Consider the following 6,303-nt stretch of genomic DNA (forward strand, 5'->3'; position numbering starts at 1 on the left):
AACGCACGCACACTCATAAAACCGACACGCGAAACGTTACCCGTTTTTTTGGTACGCGCTATCGTTTTTCTTTTCCTTTTTCATTTTTCTTCCGTCTTTTTTTTTTCATTTTTTCCCGTTCGTTTCGTTTCTAATACTTTAGCCTGTGTCTATCTCGTGCGATATCAATTTCGATCGCTGACACGTGAAGGGACGAGGCAGCAGGATGTGGAGGACGCGCGAGCGGGCCGCGAGGCTCATGGATGCTGAATGGCCACGACGATGAAACGGAACGACGGCCGAATCGCGGAGGAGGACGAGTGTTAATTGGATCGAGCGTCTGCAAGAATATCGGTTCAATTAAGAATGGTAAGTGGTTCCGTTAATTTGAATTCCTCGAAGGCTTCGGCCCGTTTCCTTTGGCCCGCGACGCGGCCTCTCATAAATATGCGCTCGATAGTTAACCTTTTTCTCGTCGCTTTCGTCATTCATGAGCCTCGAGCACGAAGAAATCGAGCGGATAAAGGGGAGAGCCGATCGAGTCGAACGATTCGTTCCTTCTTTATTTCTCCCATCTCCTCTCCCCCTCCCCCCGCCCCACCTATTACTTTGCCGATTCGGCGGAGCCGGCGAGACCAGCGAAATCATTGTACTCCTTAGCAAAATCGACAAATACTGAGCCATTCTGAAGTAGGGTATTCGTGGAGCGGTGCGGGGCTAAATCTGGCGAAGGCGGTAATTAAATTAATTAGCCTTCTTGAGGATGCAAGGATACCGACCGACCAAGAAAGCCAGCAGAACACTGCAACAGAGAAAGAAAGAGAGAAAGAGAGAGACAGCCAGCTCGTTTCTTTTCCCTTAAAACGGTCTTAATTATCAGGGAATTTTCCCCCCCTGTTTCGGCCCACCCCTTTCCGTTTCCCCTCCTCCTTTCGCTCTTCTTCCTCCCTCTCTTCCAACCATTTTCTTTCTCGTCTCTCTACCACCTTCCAAACCTTCGCCTCTCTATCCGCGCTCACACTTCCTGTCTCGGTCTTTCTTCCGGCTATTTATTAAGTTTTTACTTATGGCGGTGACTGCATAACAATCGTCCCAAGCGTCCAGCCGGTCGATTGGTTTCGCGCGCTCTTACAGGCGGACGAAACTTTTGCCGCGCCCGGCCATGGGACGGCTCACTTTCCATGAAAGAAGCAAAGCACTCAGAGTAATTAGAAGCGGAATTATATTCCGCCGCATCCTGTTTCAGTTTATAAACAAGGACTCTTAAATGAAGTTCCCTCGGAAGAGTAGGACGCTTTAATGCCCCCAACGCCATGCGTTCACGTGTCCCCTATCCACCGGTTTCATTATTTTCCTCCTCCTCCCACTCGACCTGGTTCCGCGTACTATTCGACATGGCAATTTTGATTTCTTCCTTTGCGGGGAGCAAGCTTTTTACGGTCATGCGATATCGGTGAAAAAACGCAACACTCGAGAAGACGAGGTATAAGTGTTCGACTTCGGAATTTTCGTTGTTTCGATCAGTGAACGTATGAAATTTAATAACGAGTGAAATTTAGAAACACACGAAAAATAATGTTAAACAAAACAAAAATAATAAAACAAACGTACGTTCATTTTTGTTGACTTTTTGACTTTTATGTTACTCGTCGACTAAAAGAAAGTATTTTAGTATGAAATAATTGGAAAGTTGCGTAAGATTCCAAGATAAAAGCTTCAACCTACAGTGTTTTTAAAGAAATGAATAACATTTGTTCAGTCGCCACGTTAGCTTAATCCAATCAATAATAGATAAATATCGCGTAAATGTAAATAATATTGCGAATATTTTTTAAAAAGTATTTAATCCCAAAATCAGTTAAAAAAATAGTTCTGATTGAATTTTGAAATTAATCATCTGTAAAGTTGGAGAGATAATCCTTTTCATCTTTTTCACCTGTAACGTTCATTTGCGTTTTGTTTGTCGGAAAGATGTGAAATAAATTATAAAGACACATTGCCAGATCAATGAGCATTAGCACTACTCCTGAATTAATTTATATTCCTTTCACAGATTTTGGAGAATACTTTATGAAAATCATGCTTAACGGTATTAAAAGCTTAATTATAAAAAGATTTGTGATGATTAAACGACTAAGCAACCACGCACAATTGCCCAAAGACGTATCGTATTAACTTTCTGTTATTAATTATTGTTTTCCAAGCGTATCGATTGGCCGGCACCGGATAATTGGACCCATGGCCCGTTAATAATGCAGCTTCCTCGTTGAGTTAATATTCATAAATTAGCGTTACAATAGAATTTGTTACGCGTACAACTACAGACCCACCAGGGACGGTACCGACGTCGAATTTCGCAAAGCGGCTTGAAATCCGATATAAAGTTACCGATGAATCAACGCGAGATTCTCAAATCTGAAGTCTTGCATGATTTTCGCGCGCTGACTTTATCGATAAAATCGAATTTCAACCACTGGATATTAACTCAGTTTAAATCTACGCCATATGCAGAATTAAATGGTAATTTGGGAGAAGTTGCACCAAAACTGTGAATAATGTTATTATAAAATGAATCTCTACAATATTAAATTTAATCAGTCACCGACAAACTGAAGCCTCTTGTACGATAAGTTACCACCTAACTATGCTTATAGCGATACTGTTGCTGTACGTTACAACTTCATTAACTAAATAAACTTTATCCATTTAATATAGAATATATATTGCGTTGCATACAACATAGTTGCATATAACGATATTATATATACCATGATATAATAACATAAAAAAAAAAGTAAGATTTGTTTGGACAAACTGACGCGCAAGTTGTAAAATTTCCTTTGCAACGTTATTCCTTTTATCGATGTTATCGTGCAACACAGAATTTATTAGTATTTGTATCTGGTAACTCGTAAAATTTCACTAATAGTATTAGCTCGTTCGTGTAAGCGGCTCCTAATATCACGACGCGTAAATGGTTAAGCGTTTGGCGCCAGTAGAAACGGTGGTAAGAGTCAGCCGCGTTCCACCGGCATCGATCTTGGTGTTATCGAACACGCGTGCACGCTGAACGATCCCTAGGGAGCCGTAGCTCGATACACCGCCAGCTTCGCTTCGCGACTGCGAAATTAGCGAGAAGCCCCTCCACTCGATAGTGTTCTATTCCGAGAAGAGAAGCTTCAACTTCCTAAGCTCGACCTAAGTTCGGTGCTTCCGCCAGGCCATTCGCTTCTCTCCGCTTCCTTCGCGATCTCTTCGCCTTCCTGTGTGCACGCGTCGTCCGGCTTGCCAGTCGTCCCCTAGACGCGACACGATGGTCGCCGCCAACAGGATACGGTGTAGACAGAGAACGGGACACGCGTTTTAGTTTTTAATGATTATTGCGTCCCAACGCTCGGCCCAGGTAGCTAGACATTAGTCGACGGTCTCCCTTTCGCGCATTTGCATATCTTTCCAGCCGTTAGGAATTGCCTGCTGGCTGCTTTCGCCCGCCCTAACCAGGCTATATCTACTAGCACGGACGTACTCCAACTTTTAAGCCCTTTGCTACCCTTCCCGTGCCCCTTTAGCTTCTCTTGCCGCCTCTCTCTCTCTCTCTCTCTCTCTCTCTCTCTCTCTCTCTCTCTCTCTCTCTCTCTCTCTCTCTCTCTCTCTCTCTCTCTCTCTCTCTCTCTCTCTCTCTCTCTCTCTCTCTCTCTCTCTCTCTCTCTCTCTCTCTCTCTCTCTCTCTCTCTCTCTCTCTCTCTCTCTCTCTCTCTCTCTCTCTCTCTCTCTCTCTCTCTCTCTCTCTCTCTCTCTCTCTCTCTCTCTCTCTCTCTCTCTCTCTCTCTCTCTCTCTCTCTCTCTCTCTCTCTCTCTCTCTCTCTCTCTCTCTCTCTCTCTCTCTCTCTCTCTCTCTCTCTCTCTCTCTCTCTCTCTCTCTCTCTCTCTCTCTCTCTCTCTCTCTCTCTCTCTCTCTCTCTCTCTCTCTCTCTCTCTCTCTCTCTCTCTCTCTCTCTCTCTCTCTCTCTCTCTCTCTCTCTTACTTGCCTCTTGTTCGTTCCAATTTTCTTCGTTTCACCAGCGCACCGTCATCCCCTCTTTTACACTGTTCGCCATTGCCTCTCTGTCTCTTCGCGTCCGTGTCTTTCTTTATGCGCGCGGCAGCCGCGCTTGTAATTCCTCTCTTCCTAGTCATCCCCCGCCGTGCCGCTGCCTTCTCTCTTCCTTTAATGGCACTCGGTTTTCGAGTGCTTTAATTAACGTTTTGTCAGGCGTTCTTTAATTAGGACGCTTTTGAAAAAATCAGTTATCAGAGCAGTCAGTGCACCGCGCCGTGGGCGCTCTGGTCGAGACGAGGCACGATCCGCTCGTCTACCTGTGAAGTCGACTCTCGTCTAAACCCAGCGTCGCCCGGAACCGGGTGTTTACTCTTTCGATCAGTCGCAGTGTCGCAAACCAACGATCTGTGTTTCACGTGGAAAATTACTAAGGAAACACGATTGTTATGTTACGATGATGACGGTGATCCGTCTGATTTACTTCAATTTCAGAACTCCGTAAAGCATTTTGAAAGACATATACGCGTTTGCTTGTCTGGAATCTTTGAAGTATTTGACATGCAAAGTGTTTTTGTTCGAGGAAGTTATTACGTGGCAAATTGAGAAAATAATACAAGAACATAGACATCGAGGTGTTTTCAAGGATTTCAGATCAATCGTAGAAATACCACGGGGGCACTGCCAAGCTCGTTCGAAGATCACCGAGGGCTTTCCTAGTGACATTTGGAAATTATTTATAATCAACACAAATCGGCTAGAAGATATTCGAGATTAACAAGGATTATTTCCGAGTATAGAGAGATTATTTTAAGACCATTCGGCTAAGTCCTGCTGAGGTCGTTTGAAGATTATTCGAGACAAAATTATGGTCATGCCAAGCTGTTTGAAAAGGTCGTTCAGGTCCAGTTCAAAATCATACGAAGACCATTGAAGTGTCAAACTGAAGGTTAAAAGTCAAAGACGTGTGCAAAATACTTGACGTCATTTCTTCTATCAAGATTATTCGAAAGATATCAAAGATCGTTCGAAAGTCGTGGAAATTTGTGTCAAACTTTACACTAAGACTTAATCCGTGTCTTTGATTATTATTCTCATCCAAGTATTGCCACCCTACCAATTAAACATTTCGTTCAATCCATTTCTATGAGAAGAATCGGTTGCCTAACGAGTAACCCGAGCGTGGATCACGTTCAAAGCGACGCGACGTTTCGTTCGAAACCATCGGCAGAGATTCGCTCCCCTGCACCGTTCTCGCGGCCTGGTATCGCCGAGATCGTTTTCTTGAAATCGCGCTTCCCGGAGAACGAAGCTTACGCTCCATTAAATTTTCACGCTGCGATCGTCGAAATTCGCGAATATCGTGCTCTCTCCTTATCGTCGAACCGAGTAGGTTCATAACCTTCTCGTATCGAGCGCGGTGTGGTTTACACGTTATTTAGCTGCCTCGCCGACGTAAGGTTGCCCCGGTGAAACTATTGTCCGCAATCGGCGGCTGAAACGAAACGCGTTCGCCGTCCGTTTACCTTTTCCGCCTCTCGATACTACATCTAGTTACGACCACGGAAGAAACGTTTCCCGTGAAATTAACCCCCGCGCGGGCGTCGAGGGTATTTTGTAAGCGGCAGCTGGATGGAAGAGGCAGGTGGAGCGCGGTGAAACGGACAATAGTTGAGCGGCCGCCTTCACGGACCCCTTGTATAGAGATAATATCTGTATTTCATTAACATTATTCTCTGCGGTAGACTCGAACCGTCTCTGTGTGTTCCGTGCACGCCGCGAGACCCAAACGAGGTAAACGGCACCTCCAGAAGGTACTCGATTGTGCGTTCGAGACCCACCCACTCTGGGTGTCTTGCTCGCGATCTTCCGCGAAACTCGCTCCCTTCGAGCGAGGCCTCGACGCGGCTATAGTCTCTCTAATTAGAAACTGATTGCGCGCCGAATCTCATTTAAATTTCTGCCTCTTGCCGGAGCAACGTTTACGTCTTCCCTTCTTCAACTTTGGTCCTTTATTTTAAAGGTTCAACTTCGTTGTATAGGCTCGTCTGTACTTTAGGTGTCGTACAAACTTCGCAACTGCAGAATTTGTCACCGTGACTCTGGTTTTTGTTTTTTTTTTTTGTTCATTTACGGGATGGTCCATTAGTTAAGAATATAATAAAGAATAGATGTAATTTATAAATAATAACAGCGTCAGATGTGGACTTAAAGCGAGGTAGAGGTTAGTAGGTGAGGTGATTGATAAGCTTTATTGGGATATACGAAGTAAATGTAAGTTTCCGGA

This window comes from Bombus impatiens, unplaced genomic scaffold, assembly GCF_000188095.3.
Source record: "Bombus impatiens unplaced genomic scaffold, BIMP_2.2 scf_3474, whole genome shotgun sequence".
NCBI classification, from domain to species: domain Eukaryota; kingdom Metazoa; phylum Arthropoda; class Insecta; order Hymenoptera; family Apidae; genus Bombus; species Bombus impatiens.